The sequence below is a fragment of the Patagioenas fasciata genome, chromosome 16, assembly GCF_037038585.1.
Source record: "Patagioenas fasciata isolate bPatFas1 chromosome 16, bPatFas1.hap1, whole genome shotgun sequence".
Classification (NCBI taxonomy): domain Eukaryota; kingdom Metazoa; phylum Chordata; class Aves; order Columbiformes; family Columbidae; genus Patagioenas; species Patagioenas fasciata.
This window is the reverse complement of record NC_092535.1, coordinates 7,897,231-7,920,206: the sequence shown is the minus strand read 5'-3', so window position 1 is coordinate 7,920,206 and position 22,976 is coordinate 7,897,231. Positions and strand designations below refer to the sequence as shown.

The following is a 22,976-nucleotide window of genomic DNA, read 5'->3' as shown; positions in this document are numbered from 1 at the left end:
AGGTGTGTAGATCACTTCATGAGACACAGAAATTACTATCTCGCTCCTGAACCCTTTCCTGTATTAGTTTCTGTAGGTAATAAGAGACTAATAAAAACTGCAAGGAGCAATTTGACTAGTTCTCTCTCTTTTCCCTGCAAATTGAGCATGGGAAAATCCCTCAATTCCTTCTGTATTGGAAATGGATGAAGGGTGAAGACCCTTTCGAGTGGGGAAAAAGACCCAAAAACTTAAAACATGTGCAGCTGCAGTTGTCTTCAAATAGGAACATGCAGAGTAAAAATGTCCCCTAAGAACAGTTGTACTATTCTTGGTCAAAATTGCTCTTCCAACGCATGACTTCGTAAATTGTATATACTGTTTGCCAGTCTTATAGTGGTTTAGAAAGTGGAAGGCAATATGTCAAGCATTTGTAGTAGTGTAAAATAATTGAATTGAATGGATTGACATGGAATGGCACAAAATTGTGCTGCTTGGTGCAGGGTGCTCTGCATGCTGTGGTTTCCAAAAGGTCCATCAGACCAGCCATGTTAACAGCAATATTCCCTCTTTACATCCTCTTTCTCTGTCTCTCACACACTTGGAAGAATGAGAACAATCGACAGTTCCATTGCAATTGAAACAACTGAAATTAATCAAGTCCAAATCCCTCCTGTCCAAGAGACCATGAATTCAGCTGGATCAGAAGCCCTTGGTTAAGCAGCCCCTGAAAGTCTATCAGAAGTTTATTAGTATGGTAATTTATCTGGGTAAGCGCATAAAGATGCTAATTGAAATGTTTTTTATACATTATTTTTTTAAAGGCAGAAATGCTGCAGATTTTCTAGGAGGAAACTCGGAATTGTCACTTATATTTCATCATAATGTTATAATTTCATTATTTTCCTATGCTTCACTTTATTATTATTTTTTTTTTAATTTTAAACACAAAGAACAAAGAATTTGATACTCCAAAGATGTGGGGCTTGTGTCATGTCTGGTTCTGGTCTTGATGCACGGAGATAGATTGAATTAATCAAACTTCTTCACACTGCTATTTAATCGGGTTTACAATTAGCTGAGGGCTGCAGGTCTCTCGGGCCCATCGGCTTTGCGAGCAGAAGCTGTAATAGAGCAGCTCTGCAGCCGCACACTGGGAGTGCCTTGCAGACCAGATTGTCATAATGTGCCATGAAATTAAACCACGATGTTACTTGACAACAGAATTTCAATTTCTCCCTCCCCCTCTTTTTTTTCTCTTTAACAAAATCTCTACCTAGAGATAGTCTTCCCCCTTGAGTTGCACCCACCTGCTCTAAGCTACACAGCTGCCTTCAAAAGAGTTTCTGATACCATTAAACCAATCTGTGTTCCATTACAGTCATTCTGATATTCTTCCCTGTCTGCTTTCAATGGCAGATTATTTTGCTGTGAGGAGCTAATAAGCGTGCAGCTCTTAACTTGTTTCAATTCTTACCCAAATGTATTGATTTCGTCTCTCCCTCTCTTCTGACAACACAGAAAGTTTGTGCTGGTGACTGCTCTCCCCAAACCTGCCTGCACAGTTGTGTCAAACCTGCTCAGTCCCACTTCCATTCAGATAAATTAACAGTGGAGAACTCTGAATACTTTTTCCTTCCATCACCTCTCATGTGCCCAGAAGCAGTGTGGGTGCTCCGTTAGGAAATGGGATTTATAATTCCCCCTCCCACAAGCAAGTCAAGATCTTGCCAACACCACCACCCCCACCAATTAATTATCTGGGTGTTGGTGATTTTGTGTAGTTCAGGAAACCTGTTGTAGGAAGAGCTGAAAAGAGCATCAGGAACCCAGAAGGGCTGGAAGGAAAGAGGTGAGGATCAGGTTAGGTTGGTGATGTAGGATGTTATTCCCTCCTTGAACTGACCTGGAGTCTAACCTAATTCCATGTACGCCTTAGAAGTCAATGAGTTGATGATGAAGTGTTCCCTGTAATTATAAAAGTTTGGGCACATGTTCCTTATGGTGAGATTTGACTGTGGAACTGATGACATGGGTTGGTTTCTGTGGTTTCATTGGTTTTCCATGACTTCTCTAGGTCTGGGAAGTCACCAGACCCACTGGTGGCCAGGTCTTTCAATTTGCAACAATGGATTCTGCTCATTAGCTCTGTGTTTTTTCCCACCTCTGAATTTAAAAAAAGTGGTTAGGTTCCAACTCTTCTAGTATCAGATACTGAATCAAAAACCAAATCATATCCACAGAATAACACCTGTAGGTAGGTGACAGAGGTGAGATTCATGCAGAACAGACATAATTACATCTTCTGCATTCACTTTAACTGTATCTGCTGCCTGAAATGGCACAGAGTTACAATTCTGAGAGTGATTTGGACATGTTTAATCAGAATAGCTTCCATTTAGTTATCAAACATGGGAGTAAAATGAGCTTTGTTTATGAAAAGCCACAAACTCTGTGAACATCTCTCCCCCATTGCTCTCCATTCTTCTTTCCTTCCTGCCTGGTGCTGAGCATCTCCCAAGGATTAAGTGATTATTCAGGAAATCAATTCTGCTCCTGTTGAAGGTGATTACTTCCCCCATGCTGAAACTCACAAAAGCACAATCAGGTACACAAGCAAGGTAGTTTTAAGCATTTGTATCTTAGACAGGTTAGCCTGCAAACACCTGTAGTTTTCCTGGCTGATAGCAACCATTAATGGGCATAGGGGGTAAGGAAAAAAATCAGTGAACTTTAAAAAGCAAAATGAAAAGAGCACATTTTTCTGATTGAGAAAAATTAAGCCTAATGAACTGAGATGAAATAATTCCCTCAATTTGCTTGGACGTTTTAAATTAGAAGGAGAGTGTAACCTCTGCTTGCAAATTACTGTAAACATTTCAATCACTCTCTAATTCATGGTAAAAAGGAGGATAGGCTGGACCATGGAACACTAATCAAAGATCATTTCTGGGAAGTCAGACTCTTTGTTTTCCCTTATTTTTGGGTCAGAGTGTCTAGGGCTTTACAGAACGTATATATATATATATTTATGAATATATGTGAATATTTATGAAGAGCTTGCTAGTGACAGACCAGGCTGGCCCTGCAGGCCCAAAGGAATTAATGTAAATTCCAGTCAACCATGAAAACCCACTAGAATTGAACTGTATTTCAGCATGGAGGATAAAGCACATCAAAGAGCAGAATTTCTATAAGATAATTACACACAATGCAACTCTAATCACAGAAAGACTGTGGATATTGCTGATAAAGCGTAATAAATCTTTTATGACTATGCCTTGTTCTGCTGAATCAGCTTTCTGTTTCTATTGCACTAAACTTCAAATTCTTGCTCTTATTTATTTATTTACAATTTAAAAAAACCACATCAACTAACAATTTACTGCAGCTTCTGTGAAAGGTTTGGGCTTACTTGTGTTTTTGTTTTTGCACCTATTGAAAGGCAGTTAGATGAACAACAGCAAAATATTCGTCTCTCCTGCCTGGCAAGTCTGCAGAAATAATTTGTCTAAAACTGAGAACCTGTATTTTAAGAAATTGGAATAATTTCAGTTTTGACAGGTCAAAGTGTTCAAAATTCAGGCTCCCTCTCCATATTCCATAGCCGCATGAATTAATCTCACCGACTTACAGGATGGTTGAAGTGGCAGAGACCTCTGGAGATCATCTAGTCCACCCTCCCTGCTCGGGCAAGGCCACCTGGTCCTCAGGACTGTGTCCACTCACGTTTGGAACATCTCGAAGGATGGAGACTCCACAATCCTCCTGGGCAAATCCTTTCAGTAGTGACCACCCAGCTTCCCCCAGCTGCTCTCTCCTTACATGTGGGTGTAAGCCTGAGAGGTGAGGAAGCTTTGAGCAGCACTAACCTGTGCCAGGGATAAGACCTGATGCTGATGACACCCCATTTCTAGCAGGAGGGGAACTGAAGACCCAGAGTCTGTGGTCACTGACTCTTTCTTGACTGTTCTTGGGGACTCCTTGTGTCTCACGGTGGGTCTTGTATATCAAAACATCACCTGAGCACCAGCAGACACCTTTATGGAAGGTGTCCTTACTGTTTCTTAACCAAGAAGCAAAAGTTTTGCTTTCTTCATGTGAGCCTTGCCCTTCATTCGTCTTTCTGCCATATGGGCAGCAGAAGGTCTCTGCTTGTGACAGAGTGAAAGAATTTTACATATGGTTTAATTACAGTAAATTAGCAGCAAAGGGGACAGCTGAATCCCACTCATGGGTTCAGTGAGCGTCTGCCCAGGATCCCAGTGCTCTGCCACATGTCACAGCAACACTTTGCTCCACCCCAGAGGACAACTGTTCTGAAAAGTCCATCTTTTGGTGCCCCTCTGTGCTGGGAACCTTTCTCGAAGTGACAGCATGGGAAATGTCTGGCTTCTCAGCCTGGTGTCTCCACTTTGTGCTCTGGGAGGAGATGAAGAGGAATTTGACAGCAGGATCAATATTTCCTAACTCCAGATTCATATCCTCTTCTGATTCAGAACTTGGAGGTTGATGTCCACTCTGGCTGTTGTCTTCATAAAATCTACGATGAGTTTGAACATGAACTGATCCATCCTCTGGCAAGTAGCTTGGTATTATTTTCCACATCTATTGTGCTCTTGTCATCCCTTCAACAAGTACATGTTACTAAAGTTATACTGAAGACTTTCCACAGCCCTTGTGAGTGCACCATCACTTCAGAGCCTCATTTATATGAGTAGCATCACCCAGGTTGTCACCCAATGGGAAGTGCTTTTGTGTGCAATCCCTCAAGCAGACATGAAAGCCCATGTCAGGACAATGGAGGGTTGCAGAGGATGTTCTTCCTTTGCCTGATTTACATCATATCTTTGAAAGCGTGTCCCTCCTGTGACAGTCTGAAGCGAATAAACAAAGTTCCATGGGAAATGGTATGCAGTGTTCAAACACTTGGCTGAACTTTAATGTTCTGTAAGTTGTAGGGAAATGACTACAAAAACCTTGGAAGAGCAAAGGAAGAGAGTTAGCTCAAGGCAAGGTGATATTCCCTCATTAAAATCTATTTGTACAAAGTTAAGACGTCAAAGAGATTTCACTTGTTCCAAGAGGGTATGAAAGCCCATGTTATTAGTGATCAGAAGGGACTTGGGAGTCCTATTTGCCAAAGAGGAGGGTGTAGTGAAAGAAAGGAAAAGAAAAGAAAAGGTATTTGAGCGTGCAATGTTATCTGTGAATAATACTGAATTCAGCTGCCTTAAAACAACAACTTGTGTTGCCCAAGTATGGATCACAGAAAATATTTTTAAGGAAAAATCTTCTAAATATGGGCTGAGATTCTGCACGAAGTTTTTCAAGCCATCCTGCTGCACAGAGACACCCGTGGTTCAGTTCCACGGGAAAACGACCTTGTATCATTTCACCCATTGTCACAGAGGGTGAATGAGTTTGCTAAAGACCAGATTTCTAATTCTTAGATTACCCAGATGTATCATGTGTGGATGGTGTCTGCCCCAGAACTATGGTGTCACAGGCAGGGTTAGAATGAGATATTTAACATTAAACCTGGTACTTCTTTTCATATTTTCATAGCTCGGTGATGACAGCATCAGGTGTTTTTACAATCCAAGGACCAAACACTCAGATGCGAATCATTTTGTGGTCGATGGGGGTTTGGCCCTTTAGATGCAGGTGTTTGGCAGAATCAGCATTTGCATCTGTACTCAAAGTTGCCCGAGCAGAGATGTGCCAAGGAGAGCCATGTGGTCAGCCTGCCCTTAACTGCTGGTGAGCAGAGGGGAAAATGAGCCTGGGCCTTCCATTCTGCACTTCACGGTGTATTAGCCATCTGCAACAGCAGGAAAAACTACTAAAAATACCAGTCTGAAGTACTAATAATCCTGCCTCCAGGAAAAAGAGCTTTGGCTGGTGGTGGGGCATGCAAGCGAGCCAGACTTCAGCAGCATTCCTGGGCATTGTGTGTCAGCGGTGACCCTTTTTTGTACTTTTTCCAAGTGCTGGACTCCTCGACAGGACCTGCAGTGGGACCCACTTGGGAAACTCATCCCCTGCTCCAGGTGGAGCAGCTGTGTTGCAGCAGGGAGCAGCACAGACAAAACCAGAATTAGCAAAGCTGAGCTTACAAGTCCCTGGGGCCCTGCCAGAGCCTGGGTTGCTCTGTGAGTGGTAACTGCTGCTGATGTGCACTGTGCTCATTGCATGTGCTTTTTTGTTTTCCCCGAGAAATCAGCAGAAATCCCCTATCTCTGTCTGGGCTGGCCTGTCCAGCTGTTTTGATGGCTTTTTTATCACCAGCAGCCATGTGAAGAATGAGCACATTAGAAGGTAAGCCTCTCTTTTTGTGCTGATAGTGGCCGAGGCCCTCCCCCATTTTCGCATTAACGGCGAGTGGCGACGTGGCCACGGGCTGATTGCATTTACTAACGTTAATCACCAAGGGGCCGGGCGAGGCGAATAAGTGAACTATATTTTATTCAGTTTGACAGAAGGACGAGTCGAATGGAAATTATTTTTATCTCTGGTTGTGACCGACCTAAATTAATGCTACCTCTGGTGCTGAAAGGCTCAGGAGAGCAGATGTCTGTATTTTGTGTGTTCTCCTTGATGGGATATGGTTGTACCAAACCACAAATCAGTGTGTTAACTTAGGGACAAGGCTGAGCTGTGTTCCCAGTTGCATGGGCTGCCTTTCCTGCCTTGAATCTTGCATTTCCTTCTTGGGAAAGCATCTTGCATTTGCTTCTTGCGTTAGCATCTTGCATCTTGAACTAGCATCTTGCATTAGCATCTTGCATATGCTTTTCAGAAAAAGAAATGCTGTGCTGACAATAGGTAGGGTGAAAACAGAGCAGTCACTGGAAGGAGAGAGGATGGAAGAGGCTTTAATGAAATCTATCTGGCAAATGAAAGAGAGATGGGAAGGAGAGCAAACGGGGAAGCCAATGTGCTAATTGGCAGCGGGTGGTGAGCAGTGCCACCCACACAGCTACGGGCGGGATGCTGGAGCTGAGGCAGGCGGCACTGCAAGCACATTTCCATTTCTTTATTCTTTATATCATGCTCCTCTTCTCATTCCAAGGTCTGATCAGGTCTGACTATCGTCACCCCTTTTTGCTGTAAAGACGCCTATTAATGTTGACAGGTTCGGCGGCTGGGGGATGTGGTATTAGTGCTGACAAATGCTGGTAATTTGCAAGCAATGTTTTCCCTCTAGCACCAGTGGGAAATCACCTAACCCTTGCCAATAATTCTCAACATAACTCACAAAACCTCATCTTCGATCATTATGAGGAGCAGCATTTCTGAAAATTAGCAGCTTCTTCTTGAATCCGTCCATGCCAGACTCTACAGAGGAGGTGATGTTCATCACTGTGTGAGGCCCACTGTAATATTAAGGATTCTCTTACAAGATCTTTTTACCATATGCTCTCAGATACTAAACTTACTTGATTATACTTTCAGATTTTTTTTTACGACCTGTCACATCACTTGACTTTAACTACTCTTTTAGCTGTTGCTATTTTATATATACATATACATATATATATATATATATATATATAATTTTTTAATCATAATTTGCTTAACATCCCCATGGAGAACACTTGTGTATGTTTATGCTTTAAACCAACACTGATTAATCAATAACTGGTGGACTGGTGTAAGTGTAATTGTCACAGATCTGAAAGTGGCAGTGGGGAAAGGGAGCTGAGAATCTGACCCACTGTCCGTACACTGAAACGTAAGTAACAGATTTTCAGAACAGCTGAGCTTAGAGCAGATTCTTTGGAGAATACATTGAGCCTTCGGCCACTTAAGTCTTTGGCAAATCTCACCTTAATTTTTCATCTGAGAATATATGAAGAAATGACACTGATGATAGGAAATATCCCGGCAACTGTGCTGAGCTGAGGAACCTCCCGAGTTCAAATACAGCCTGATCTTATTTTGCAGAAGCTGTAGCCAAACAATGCTGATAGCAACTGTCTTTAAAGTGAAATTAAAATGTAATGAGAGTGGGAGGCAGGGACAAGCTCGCATGGACCATCTGAGCTGTTGCAATTCTAGAATTCATCAGTGCCGCTGAAAGCAGAGAGCGGCTGTTGTGTTATTGATGCAGGGGGAGAACGAGGTTATTGCATTATTGACATACAGGAGGTGGAGAAAGATTACCCTGTTAGCAGCGGTACAAGAAGCGAGATTATCCAAATGCAATAAGCCATTGTTACAGCAATGACATTTTTCCACACCTCCTCCCCCCTTCCCATCCCATCCTTTCCACCTCCCTCCTGCATAATATTAAAGGTCAGTAATATCCAGACAGATGGCTGGGGGGTTTATGGAGAGGGTCTGCTTTCTTTGGTCATTTTTCTGAAATGGTGATTGTGCTCAGGAAAAAAAAAAAATAAAGAAAAAAGCATTTGGGTTTTCTGACTGGGATTAACTCATCCGAACACTATACCAGGCAAGAGAGAATTTGGGTTAGGAGATTGTTCCTTTTGCTGACATCTGCGTTACTCTGTATGACAGCTCTGAGAGGCACAGCTGCATCTCAGGCACTAGAATAACCAGGGAATAAGTGTCACTGCATTTCGGCTCTTTATTCCACAAATAAATTTACTTTATATGAAAGGGGGCTGGTAAACTTTTTGAGGAGGGTCTCTGCAAGACATTGATCCTCAAAGGACTCTGATCCCTCATTGAGAGAGTATTTATCTCTCAGGTTCACTTTTTTTGCTCTCAAATGAAACCTGTCTTCTCTGAATATTTCAGTTCCCTGGATTTAGTTCTGTTTTCATCTGGAACTGCTTGTTTGCTCTGAGACCTGGTTTCCTAATACTAAACCATAATTGAGTTAAATCATTACCCACTGCAGAGAAAGTGACTCACTGTGTAAAATATCCTCCCCAGAAAACGCATCAAGCTGTGTTCATGGGTCAGATCTGCAGTTCTGAGAAGTTTATTTCAAGATTCCCTGTCGATGGATGTGAGTTTTGGAGCTGGCCTGAAGTGATCAGCTCATATACTCTTGGATTTAATTGGGTTACAGGGGTGACTTCTGATCCCTGATCCCCAGGGAAGGAGCCGCCAAGATTGCTGTGTCTGCAGCAATCTCATCTGTCCCTGGTCACAGGCAGGGAGAGAAGAATGGGGGCTTAATCAGACGCACAATCTGAAAATGTCACATTATTATTTATGAAGTGTTTAATAATCACACCACAATCATGTGACGCAGTGAGGTGGAAAACAAAAATGTATTTTTTTTCTAATAATATATTTGAATTGTGTTATTTTGGGAGGAAAAAAAAAGTGAATTATTTCTTCTAATTTGAAGAATACAGTTTGTGCTAGTCTTGCGACAATGCCTCATTTAGGCGTGGATCAGAAGTCGTGCACAGCTGGGGCAGTCTCCAATTGGGCTCAGCCTGACGTGCCCTCCTGCTCCTGCATCTCTCTCTTGCTGCTGTGAAATTCTGCAAAGTGTGGTCCATTCCGAGCACCGCAGCCCGGGCGCTGGGCTGGTTCAGACACACCGAGAACCCCAACCCTGGCCCTGGCTGTGAATGCTAACAATAATCTAGAGCTTTTAGATAAAACTATTGCATAATGGCATTTTCAGCTGGGATAAAGAGGCAGCTTTACCATGAAAAACATTTACTTGACTGTCCTGGGGTGGCTGGAGAGCAAACCATGTTTGGATAGAAGTGGGTCTGGAAACCGGACTGGTCCAGGGAGCATTTCTGCTGTGAGCACGTATTTGTGTGATGCTGGAGAATGGATCTTGTCTCATAAGGAAGGCGAGCAGGCCACTGTGCTTACTGAGGGAGAAAAAGGAATATATAGTGTTTCTTTTCAGGCAGAAATTAATCTGAGAAAAATGAGCTGGTGCAATTTGTAATTATTAGATGTGTGTCTGGTTTTGCCTGTATGTTTCACTTCAAATCTTTTCCGTCTTGCTGCCTTTCCCTTTGTGACCAGGGAATTATTTTGTAGAAGAGCTTAAGCTTTAAAATATAAACCCTTATCTTCTCTCACTTTTTTGTATCTTTCCTTTCCAGACTGGCCTTTTGTTTACCGATATCTTGCTTCATTTTCACATTTTCAGGTCACGGCTCTAATTTGGAGCAGTGTCCTCCAAAGAGCTGAGCTGTTCCGTGTCCTGTTGCAGGGAAGGGGGTGCAGAGCAGGTTATTCCTCTGAGACTGGTGCCTCTTGGTGCCTCCTGCTTTGTGTGCGCCGACGAGATCAGCAGTCGCAGCTGAGAGGATGGCAGAGCCCAGGCATGTAGAGCTCAGGAGCTCAGGAATCTGTGCTCCCTCTGTTGGCTGCCTGGCTCTGGAGCAACGGAGCAAAAAAAAGGAAGGTTATTAGGTTATGTCAGGCAGAAACAGCTTCTCTACTTCTAATTGCCTGGTGACCAGTAAGCTAATTTTGGAGGGTAGCGTCAAAATAAAAGGCCTATTGCTTCAAGAATTTGACTAACCAGCAGCTTCCGAATTCGGTGTCTTGTGGATAACGCTGAGAATTAGATCTTAATTCATTTAAATGCTTGAATTTGGGGTGTGTGTTTGTGTGGGAGAGGCAGTGAGAAGCTGAGGGCTATGGACTCAGATCTGTGTAAATCCGAGCGGTTTGAGGATGCTCCAGCACATCCCTGGGGTGAAGAGCCCTCATGGTGCCTGGTAGCCAGAGACGTCCCCAAATTTGCCATCTGTGTTTTGGTCCAGGTTATGGAGAATGTTATACATTCTTGTCCTTGGCATGTGCCTCTGTGGCCATGCCATCAGCTCATCCACAGCTTGTGTCCACAGACACTTGCAGCAGAAACGGGTCTGCCAAGGTCCCAAGACCTGGGACTCTTGTCCACACCTGCATCTCCCACCCCACGGACATGGAAGTGAAATACAGACACATATTTCATATCGCTTCCCATGTATCATATCATCTCTGCCGATTAATGCAGTGCAATCAACAGTTTAATATGTTACTAGTAAATGCGTTAATTATATTATTCCTTTCTGACACTGCAATCACTAGATTTTTATGCTTTGATGCTGAATCTACTAAAACTTTAAATTAGAGTAATTAAATAATTAGCTGTAATATGTGTCAAGCCAACAAAACGATTGCTGTTTTATTATTTTGTGGTGACAACGTTGCTTCTGTTTGTGTTCAGGCAGCCAGGCCTTGCAAGGGAGTACACAGGCAGGAATACCCTCTTACTTGAGAGCTGGAGATCTCAGCCAGAGTTGGTTTTGACCAGGGAAAGTAATTCGTATTGTCTTGAGCTCCAAAACCAGCTCTCCATGTTTTTCTGACTTCTGTTTCTTTGTCTTTTAAGACATACTTCACCAACACTTTCTCCTTAAGAATTATTTCCACTTTTTTCCGAAGCTCTCCTGTCCCTAATGGCTTTTCCCTCTCCATTTAACCTTACACTTCAGTGCACTTGTTTAGTCTTTTATCTTTGGTTCAGGGTTCTGGCTGTTCTTTGTATGCTTTTTTTTTTTTTTAATTTAGATATATTAGCTGCCCAACACATCCCTGTGACAACTGGAAAAAGAAATATCCCCTTTTCTGCCTGAGGAGCTCCTGTTGGGGAAAATGGGTTGGGTGAGTTTTCACAATGTGGCACCAGCAACCTGAAATATATGAAACTGGACAGCCCTGCAAGAGAAATACATCTATCAATGTCACCTTGTGGTATGCTCAGAAATCAAATATCAAATTTAGATGAGCAGCCAAGATTGCCCGCACAGAATTGGGCTCGTCTTCTCTTTTATTTTACTCCTTTACCTCTTCTCCCACTCCCTCTGGTTCTCCCTCACTATCCCATTTATTCGTGTAAACACTTGGGCCTGAGCAGTTCACAAAGTGCTTGGGAAATCAGTGGTTGCAGAAATTGCTGCCAACTAGATTTTATAATTCCTCTGGAGATCATTGAGATTTTTAAGTTGACATCTGAGCAAGATCCTATTATTGAGGATGCTGAGTTCTAATGGAGCCTTTGTTTGTTAGTTTGTTTTAATACCAACTGTTTTCTTACAAGAACAGGATTTCCCCCTGGCACCAAGCTGTATGTTATTCTGGACTTTTTAGGTGAGAAAGGGGATAGTTCCCCAGCCCCTCCACAGCACTTTGGCACTGCAAACCATGGTCAGAGGCAAAATGAGAGTGTCCTCATTTACCAAAAGCCACTGGAGTGGTGTCCAAAAGCATTTTGCCTTGTTTTTCCAGTAAAGTGCCCCTCGTGCAACCCCTTGGCACGTGGATGTTGGCATCTCACTGTGATTAACGCCCGCAGAGAGGCAGGGCCCTGGGCTGGGGACCCTCCTGTTTGACACGTTCTGTCCCTCCTGCTCGGCACGTTCTGTCCCTCCCGCACGACATGTTCTCTTCTCAGCAGCTCCTCCAAAAAAACCTGTGAGCAGCAGCGACGTGTTTTACAGCCCCACAGGGTGTGAGGAGAAGTGACAAGATTTTCCTATAAATACGACTCTAATCACAGAAATGTGTAAACCCCTTAGGAGGGATCCAGGTGAACTTCACACTCACTGATAGGTTTTTGTTGTTGTTTCATTTTCTTGCCACTTTTTTTGTTTCTATTTTTTTACATGGTGGTAAGTCCTGGGCTGCATCTTACCTCTTTTTCTTGTAGACAGCTTAGGCTATGTCCCCAGAAACACAAAAAGGATTTAAATTAAATACTTCACAGCAATGCAGCACTTTGCAGCCTTGAATTGACTATTAATCCTCACACACTCTCTCTTGGCCAGCAATGTGAAAACAGGCTGTCTCCTCTAAACTAAGTAGAAAACAGAGCGAAAGAACCAAGTTACCTTTGCCCAATAGCACCACTGACTTTAGTGGGCTTATATCGGGGGTTAATTTAGTTTAGAGAGAGTCTGTTTGTGAAAAATAAGCCTCCAATTTTCCTCTCATCCTATCTGCACTTTTATTTGTTGGGTACCAGTGCAGTAATGACACCCATGCCCCTGACAGAATGTAAAACTGCCAAGCCTTTTGCTGTTGCTATTTTTCTAGCAATAGGAACACTATATATGTTCCTTGTGATACATTTCAAGCATTTTACATCTGGCATCACTGGTCCCTGAAATGCTGCGTGATGGGATATGAATTTTTTTAGCATCCCCAGGGAAAATTTGTTCTCTCGCTCGTTTTAACTTCTTGTTTAAATGTAAAAAGGAGTGTTAGGGAGTAATCTTGCAAAGCAAGAAGGACGTTTAAGACAGAAGAGAGTAATTGTTGAGCAGGCAAATTTTTCACAAGAAGCACTATTTTTAAATGTTAGAATTTTGAACACAGACATTCAAGTGGATTTTTAGCAAAATTGGGGGAAACCCAAAAATAAGACTGTAACAGTAATTAAGACACTTTACTACTAACTCCTTAGGTGTTTGATGGGCTTGGCTCTTACACAGCCAAAGCTGGGTATCGTTGCAGTGGGAGGTCTGTAAAGTCACTTACACCAGGTGGAAGTTTGATGATATCTAAGTTAAATTGGTGCCTTTTAGGGCTTGTTACAATAGCTCTACCTTGCAGGCCATTATAGAGCAGCCCACGTGCAAACCAGTGGGAGCTATTGTCCGTCACCTCCGGTGCTATTTATATGGGTAATTTAATTTAACACCAGCAGGAGGCTTCCAAATAACCCTTCCCAGCATGGAAAGAAAAATAACCTCTAGTGCTTATTCATACAATATTTTTGGCCTATGGGACTGACCAGATTTGGGAGGGGATGCGAGTTGTTCTGTTTGGAGGAGAACTGAAGCCAGTTATGGCCCTACCTTTGTTCTGTTTAATTTAAGGGATTTTGTAACTCTCTCAGAGCTGGCTCACCAGGGCTCATCATGTTCCTGCTACTTCTCTCACCTAGCACTTGCATTTGCTTTATTATATTAAACTGGGCAGATCACATCTGCCTTTATGACCAAGCCTCTCTGCTGGATTTTTTTGGACCATTACACAAATCAGTGATGGCCCTATAAACCATTATAGTGACCCAGGAGCAGTGTGTGTGGCTCCTTGGAGGCAGGGACATGATAGCAGAGGGCTGGAAAACTCCAAAAATCATCCCTAGGCTTGCTGTGCCAGCCTGTGTTTTGGGTGATGGTCTCTCTTGTTTTGGCTGTCATGACATTAAGCCTCAGTGGAAAAGCAACTGCAACTGCCAGTTTCACAGAGGTTGTGACCCACCCATCACAATATGGTATATGTCTGCGTAGAGGGAGGATTTATAGGCTTGTGGAAAGATGCCACATGCTTACTAGCCGGTGAATAGAAATAAGAGAGCACTAATTAGGTCTGTGATGTTGGCAGATGGATCCATGTGTCAGGAGAAGAAAGCACTGTGCTATACAGAAATTCGGCCATTTTTCAAGTGTATTCATCAATATATGTAAACCGGGAAGAGGAGTTATTCCATATTCGAGGAACACAACACATATTTTGGTGCCAGGCTCCTATGAAAGATGCAACCTTCTGAACCGAGCTGTTTCTGAATACATCATTTAACTTATCTCCCGGTGCAGCTGTCTTGTGTGATTCCAAATGTCACCAAGTTTGGGGGTGTTTCTGAAAGGAAATATCCTCAGTATTTCTTCGCTTGCTTATATTAATTGATCCAGAGAGAGAATGAGTGGATACAAATGGCTTCATTTGGCACGCGGGATATATTGATTCTGGTATTTTATCTTGTAAGTTGTTATTAGCTGGAGCAAAAGTTTTCTGGGCTGAGTATCAGGTTTATTTAGTGCCTTTGCTTCTCTGGGGGAAGCTGATGGCCTTGCCTGTGAATCTGGTGGCTCAGGTGAGTGTGTAATACTCTGAATTTTTGTGCTGGTATTAGTCCTTGCCTTATGTTTCCTTCCAGCACCAAATGCTCCTTTATTTTGGCTCCCCCCAAACAAGGCAACAAGAAGAGCTAGTTGTCTGCCTCAGCTCCACCGCCCTGGCTGCTGCATCTCAAACCCCAGCATTTTTCTTGTGCATTAACTGCGTCACATGGAAACAGGCTCTGTTGCATCCTGCCAGATGCTGCTGCCCTTTTACTAAAACTCTGCAGTAACTGAGCTCTGCAAATCCTGGCGGCATCCTCACCTCTTCACCCCTCACTCAGGGTGCTGATCACCAAAGAAACATGTTCAGCTTTTTTGGGAGCTGTGTTTAATTATTGCACTCAATTAGTCACTTCCCCCTACCCCCACACTTTATTTATATATATATATATATATATTTTTTTTTTTCCATGAGTCATGAAAAGGTTGTAGCCAAAAGCTTTAGAAATGACAGATGATTCACAGATAACCCCCTCTCCTGTTTTGTACTCCTAAGAACTTTGGGAACCAGAAACCAAGGTAATTTTTGGACTAATGCAACTGCTCATGCTGGGCCATAGGAATAAATCACCTGGCTTCTCCCTTCTTCTTCCCTCCGGTGACTTTGGCACCTTCACGTTATGATTAACATAGGCATGGCAGGTAATATTAAGCACATTGGAAGGTTTCCATGAGCCAAAGGCTATTGGGGGCCATTTTACGGGCTGGAACGAAGGTTGTTAGGGAAAATGTGGGCATTGTCATTTCATAAAATGCATGAAGAGCTGGTTCTAGAGGAAGACACACACCCCTCCTTCGAGAGGAGACCTTGGACAGGCAACGCTGTATTTTCTCCTTTTTCTGCCTAAGTTCTTGAGCCATTGCAGAAAATAGGAACATTTGGGTCCTATCAGTGTAACAATTAATATTAGCTTCACAGTTTACTTATCTTCACACTAACCCTTTAATATACCCAGTCATTTTCTAACAGATGGGAAACAGGTATAGAGGAAACCTAAGCCCAAGGTCATAGGGGAAGGTTGTGGCAGAGCCAGAGCTGAGTCCAAGTTTGCAGATCCTGAGCCAGATCCCCAGTGATCGGGTGACATCCTCACCAAGCAAGCGATGGGAGATCACACCCTGAGAGCTGAGCTGTGTCCTGGACTATCCTCAGCCTCATCTGCTGACAGAAAAGGTCTCAAATTGCTGCTGAGGGCTGAGACTGATCTGCCCTGATGGACGCTGCAGCTTAACTAAGGGCTGGGGTCTCAGCAGGAACAAGAGCATCTCTGACAGACAGGATCTGGCCTTGTGCAGCAGCATCTATGCTGGAGAGAGCCGAAGGAGCTGCTCATCTTGCAGAATGCATGCATGTATATAAATATAAGTATGTATAACCTGCCTCCCAGTGCAGCTGGGGAGATCCAGCGCGGTGCCAGGGGCTGGACAGGGTTTTGAGCCCACCTCACTCACACTCGCCGTGTTCCCCAGCAATACTTGTTTATACAGCAGCTCCATGGTAATTTTTGTTTAGTGGCTTTTTGCAGTGAGGTGCAACAAAGTGCTTGTACAACCATGGGGTGGGGAAGGGTGGACACCCGCTCACCAGCCTGGAAACATGGGCAGGAGGTGGATGGGCTCTCCTGGGTTCTCCAGCATCTCCTCTGGGAGCCCCCAGACCCAAGGGATGACATTTGCAAATCTGCTGGGCTATTTTAAACAAGGCCATCTTTTTTTTCTTTCTTTCTTTCTGTGAAACACATGCTCGAGTTGTTCCTTATTCTAGAGGGTAACTGCTAATTAGTTTTGTGTACAGCATAAGCCTTCGCTCCACATGGTATATTTTGCGTCGGCAAAGGATCCCTATCAGGGACTTTATCTGTTTGCTGTCCTCCCCCGGTATTCAGGAGAGAAATGGAGTGTCCATCACCAGCTCTGCCTTTCCTCTCTTATCACTTCTCTCTTAAAAAATGAAATTACAGATCCTGTGTGGTTGAAGCGGGGGGTTTTGGAGGAGGGGATCAGCACCAAGCCCTGCTCACCTTTCCACGAAGGCTGCGTGGCTGCTGGAGGAGCCCACGGGTGGGTCCTGGGACCCTCTGCCACATGGGGGTTGCACATGTGTGGGAGGAACACAGTGCATGGCCCATTTGAAGTCTCTATAAATATTCAATTCCCCTTGACGCAACGGGCAACCCAGCACAGCAGCCCCTCATGCTCTTGCATGCCAATAATTTGCAGATTAAAACTCGCTCCAATGTGCATCTCCACAACGGGCCCTGCCTTATCTGGAATGGGCCTGTGGAACTATTGTGCTGATAATCTGGGGATTAAGAGACTTTAATAAAAAGCTTTGACATGACAGGTCATAGCCGCTCTGGAAAGAAAATAATCAAATCTGTTATTCCTGAATGGCTTAATCCTGTGTGAGGTGGGATCCTCTCTCTCCAAGGATGCTGGGGGATTCCGAGGTGCTCAGCACCTTGTTCTGGAGCTCATGGTTCCCCCAGGACAGGGCTAATTGCCTTATGAGTTTGCTGTTCTGAGTGTGCCACATACAGCCAACCTGAAGGGACTCTGATGTCTTTTTGGAGCTTTTCTTAAAACTCATCACCCCAGGGCTGCTGCTGCCCTTAACCCTTGACCCCATCCAATCCATCCATCCATCCATGCTTCTGAACTGGCTGCGATGTTGCCCACGATCCAGCCCAACCACGGTCCTTGCTCTGCTCCCAGTACATTTCATGGACGATCCCAGTTCATTTCAGGGAGGATTTCCAGTTCAGCCGCGCTCCTGGACCCCACACCGAGCGTACCCCCATGTACATTAATTACATTTGGGTTTCTTGTGAAAATACAATGCTGCAGCAATCCTCATCCAGCACTTGTCTCTAAACAAACTGTTCATATTTTGAGTGTCTTTCATGAGCCTGAGACTAATTAATTAAAGGTTTATGAAAAACAATTAGGTTTTGATAGGGATCACCTTCTCTTGAGTCCCACGTCTGCACAGAAAAAAGAGAGGGGTTAGAAAGGCTCAGGTTGAAATTTAGAACTGCAGTGAATAAGAGAATACACAAATCCCACATGGATTGGGGAAATTAGGACATTTGGTGCCAGATTGTCTGACTAATTAGATTTCTATCAAGTCCTGAGGGACTGGCTGATGCAGCATTTTAATTTAAAGCTGCAGCAGCAGCAGCAGCAGCAGCAGCTTATTTCCTTCTTCTCATGTGCTTTATCAAACTGTGTTTTCAACATTCAACTATTTTCCTTTTTAACGTTGCACCTCTGCAAGGATCAGACCTTGTTCTGCGTTTCGCAGCATGGCTCTGCCATTCACTCTTGGGTTTGGTTTGAATGGGAAAACAGCTCTCTGCTTGAAAAAGGATTTTCCCCTGACCATGAGGCTTGGCATTCCTGGGCAGACATGTGGGATACACTTATATGGGAAAAAACGGAGGTGCCTCCGAGTTACCCACTACACCAGCTTGTCTTTATAATTCAAAGCATCTTCAAAAACTGGTGTATTGCACAGGAAAGTAGACCGAAGAGAATAGTCCCTATCCCTGTAAAGCCATGCTTTTCTCTGAACCTGCTATCTAAGTATTTTACTGGGCATCAAGAGTGTAGCTTTGCGTTTCAGATCAAATGCAGGCAAGTTCTTGGAGTTAGTTCATTTCTGTCCTGAGCCTCCTGAAATTAAGATCGATGCTTAAATGGTTCCTCCCTGCAGGGAGGATAGAATGGCACCTCTTTCAATTATATTAATTTAAAATATGGTGATGCAATTCTTCCGCATCCAGATACAGGCTGGAAAACAGAGCAGCTTGGTGGCAAAGCTGTGGGATGGGGACAAGTCTGAGGTCCCTGTCCCTGAACCTTGTTGATAGTTCAGGTACCAAATTTAGAGCAAGAGTCTAAGTTTTAAGTCCCTGAAGTTACAGGGGCTGAATTCGAGCTTAATGTGTATGGAGCAATGCACAAATTGGTTCAGAACTGGAAAATTGTCGCGTTCCTGCTTAGCAGGTACCAAAATTTTAGTGTTAATTGCTCCAAAATTAGTTAGTATTATTGAAATAGAGTAAGTGGAGTTTTTTTAAAGCTGTTTCTTACGTGACAGTACAAGATTGCAAATATTACTATGCCCTATTTAATGAAAAATTATTATGCTATTATTGCTATTTTATATGATGAATACATAATTAAAAGGGTCTATAGAATCATTTCTTCTCCCATTTTGCTCTACTTCTTCTAGATTATTTTATCAAAAAAAAAAAAAGATAATGGAATTATATCTTATGCTTCAATGAAACTGAAAACTATTATTCCTCTTGATAACCAAATCCAGCAAAGCCAACCATTTCAGTGAATATTAAACTTAAAAAGTACATTTCAGATGTATTATGAATCTGCTGCTAAGTCTTTGACTCATTGCTTTGTGAAGAGAAGTTCGGCAGCGGAGGGAGCTAAAATGAAACAAGAGCCTCTAAAACGCTGAATTTCCCAGCTTTCATTGATTGAAAGCAGGCCTATAACATTATTGAAATGGTTTCACATAACCTCATTTTCCCATTATTATTTTGTTGTGCTTTTTTTGGGGAAGGTTATACAATACTTATTTACTCCTGTCAGTGAAGCCCAGATGCTAAAAACGATTTAACCCCAGCGTGTTTCAGCCAAATGCATCATGCAGGAGGCAACAGGAGCTTGGCCAGGACTACCAGCCCTGTTTGTGGTCCGGTCATGACAATTTACAGCATGTGTGTTGAAGAGGGAAAAGGCCACTTATTCCTGTAAAAACATTAAATTCCCAAGTGATGGATGAGATCCCACTGAACTAGGTAATAAAGAAACAGAGAACAAAAAGGACATTTCTCGCCCCAAAGTGCCCAGAGATGCTGGGCTTCGAAAGTTGCCGTAAGCATCATGATAAAAGCAGATGAGTTTGAGCTCCTGGGAAAGGATCACTTTTATTCTGTGATCTACGGTGTCTGGAAAAAGTAAAGGTCTCTCACTGTCTCACTCAGATTTGTGGACCTATGAAGTGCTCCTAAAATTTTGTACTGGTGCTTTTTCACCCTTGAAATGTCGGATCAGATAGAAAATGCAGAATCATGATTATAAAACACACTTTCAGGAAACCGCTTCTGGAGATGGTTTTTTCCCTCGTTCGCTCCCCTCCTGTTTCTCTCTACACCCAATATAAAAATATAACAAATTTCCAGCATATTTGGATTAATTAGGAAATAATTTTCTTTTTTCTCCTTTTCCTGAAAGAAAAACAAAGAATGAAACAAGCCACCATTTTGCATCAAAGATCCGGTTTAATTTCCCTTTGTTTTAAAACCCATTTTATTTCAAATTAAGTTGAGGCACATCCAGAGAAGAATTTCTCTCATCGGAAGGTAGTCATCACAAATGGGAAGGAGGGACATGCAGTTTGTGTTCACAGGTTGAGATGTCTACATTTTCAATGGCTAAAGGTACAGAGAGGAAACCCCCCACTGGAGGTCTGAAATTAGAAAAGAAAAAGGTATTGGTTTGAAAATTATCAAAATGAGATCATTCTGACGTTTCCTAAAACCAATTCCTTCTTGTAACTCTGCATTATACCTGTGAAAAACTGTCTGTGGCTCCAGCAGAACTAATGCAGGTTCTAAAATAAGCTCGTTATCTGAAAATGCATTTATTTTGATTTGCAATGTACATATTGTGATAACGTCCTGAGTGACCATGATAAATGTTGTTTGTATCATCCTGTGAATCACAATACGATGAACAACTTGAGGATTTCTTCCCAACATAGAATAATAAGTCTAACCAGATTTTTTGAAGAAAAAGCCAAGAAGTCTTGTTTCAGTGATTTCTAAAACCAGTTTTGTTTCTAATTCAAACATTTCCAGGATTAACCTCTCCTGATTTTGAGCTGGATGAGTAATGTGGGACGATTCCAGGAGGAAGGGACAGGAATTACAGGTACACAGCATCATTTCGGCATCTCTCTCATGTTACCCATCCTCTGGCTGTAGTGTCAGGACATGATGCGTTTTCCCTGCAAGCACTATCCAGTACTATCTGAGGTGTCTTCTTTCATGTTATTTAAGCATAAAGCACTGGTAAAAACATGTCCAAAAGCACGATTTGGCGAAAGAACAAGAAAATCAGAACCTACTCCACATCCAGCTCCTCTGCATCCGACAGTCTGTGTCCAGCACTGCCCATGAGCAGAAAATTGTGCAACACAAGGGAGCAGGAGCTCAGAGAAAGTTGTTTTTCCAACCCACTCCTGCCTTGGTTTTCTCCAGTCTGGAGAAGTTACATTATTTTCAAGAGATCACCTATAATATAAGCAGCTGTGAAAAACAATTGCTCTGTAGTAGGTGCATGATCTAACAAATCAGTTGAAATGTTCTTATATGAAAGGAAGAGGATAACTTATTATATTAGTTTTCCAGCCATTGAGATTGAATGTTTCACATTCTATTGGCCTGAGCAATTAGCTAAAAAATGGGGGACTTCAATATTATTTTGTGTCTTCGATTCACTCCACAGAATATTTTAAAAAAAATTAAAAAATAACGTTTTGCTGAAAGTAGCAGAACTCTACCAGGAGAAACCGGCTTCTGCCTCTGCAGCTTTGAGCCTCTTCTAGGGAATAAACAGCCCAAAACATCCTTCTTGCTGCTCTGGGTACCAGGGTTTGCTCACTGGCACATCTGGCACATCCTCTATGGCTTTCCCTTCAGAGCCTCTGGACTTTTCTGCCTAATAATAGCAAACCCCAGAGCTTGTATTTTTGTAGCCCACACCTTGCTAAGCCTCAGCTGAAAGCCGCAGGATGAATCTGTGCTTTGGATTAGGGCTGCGATCATTTTGTCTAACCCAAAGGAGCTCGAGTATCTTTTACCTGCCTTAAATGAAAGGTAACAACTATTTCCACATCTTTGCTGCTCCCTTACTTGTTCCACCAGCCCACAGAGAGAACATACGTGATTTATTTTAACACAGGAGCCTAAAGCACTTAGAACCCAGACCTTGGTTCTAGCATTTATGCCCTGCTCTGTAATAAAGAATGGATTACACCAGAGGAGTATTTTCAAAAGAAAGTGAAAAAAAAAAAGCTGAAAAGCTATGTATTTGTGCTTTGGACACAAAATGTAACAAACTACCATGCGCCTCTGTCCGGTCTGATGCAGATGGAAATCCCATCAGAGATTTAAGTCCATGGGCACTTGACCAGCTACCCCCAGTCAACACATCTCACTTGCCTGGGAAGTGAAGGGAAATCTATTTTGTTTGTAATAAAGCTGATTATCATAGATAAATGTATCTAATTAGTCTCATTTGCTGACACACAAGCCTTTAATTGCAAGTTGAATAATTAGACATATCTGCATATGCAAATGAATAGGGTTATACTATGTCACTCTTAACATGATTTCTCTGGAGACAAATAGCTCTCTATATTTCAGGAGAGAATATGATATATTAATTTACGTAGACAAATAACTTTATTTAGAATGAGTCACTCTCCTGTTTGTTTATATAAAGCAATAAGAGAAGAAATAGAAGAGATTTTTATGTGGAAGGAAACAGCTGGAAGATACTAATTTATGAGGGGGAAATCCTTGTAAACTATAATGCTTCTGTGCAGTGAGTGATGGGAACAAGGAACGTTCCCTCAGTAGAAATTCCCGGTGGGGCTGGACATCCCTGCACAGCAGGGTTGGGAGCTGTGGCAGAGGGTCGCAGCATCACCCGAACCATCGCTCCCGCACATCCATCCACGCCAACCACCTCCCATCCTGCTGGCATTTCTGCATCATAATCCTCCCCCTCTCCCCTTCCTCTTCTCTCTGCTAGCGGATCCATGACGTGATGCTGAAATTGCTTGGCCTGTTGTTTTCCCAACCAGATGGCCGCTGCAGCGCCAGCAATGGGCTGCAATTTTGGGCGAGTGCATGGCGGGAATCGTAATCAGGACGGGTGGAGGGGACTAGGGGTAAGGAGGAACGGGGGGGAGCCGTTCGCCCCCCCACCCCGACTCCCCCCCCCCGGCATCCCCCCCCCCCCCCCCCCACCGTTGCCGTGGCAACCGCGACCCGGGCCGGCTGCAGTGCGCAGATGGCGCCAGCAGGGGGCAGCACAGGCACGGGCCTG

General features: G+C 43.2%; 1 long non-coding RNA gene across 1 annotated transcript in view; it reads left to right on the top strand.

The window, feature by feature from the left end:
• The first annotated feature begins 6,200 nt into the window (after positions 1-6,200).
• LOC139829199 (uncharacterized) overlaps positions 6,201-22,976 on the top strand; it is a 28,610-nt gene continuing 11,834 nt past the window's right edge. Inside the window, exons 1-2 of the long non-coding RNA XR_011741551.1 lie at positions 6,201-6,300; positions 20,720-20,792. This is a non-coding gene — a long non-coding RNA (uncharacterized lncRNA). The remainder of the gene's footprint in view (positions 6,301-20,719; positions 20,793-22,976) is intronic.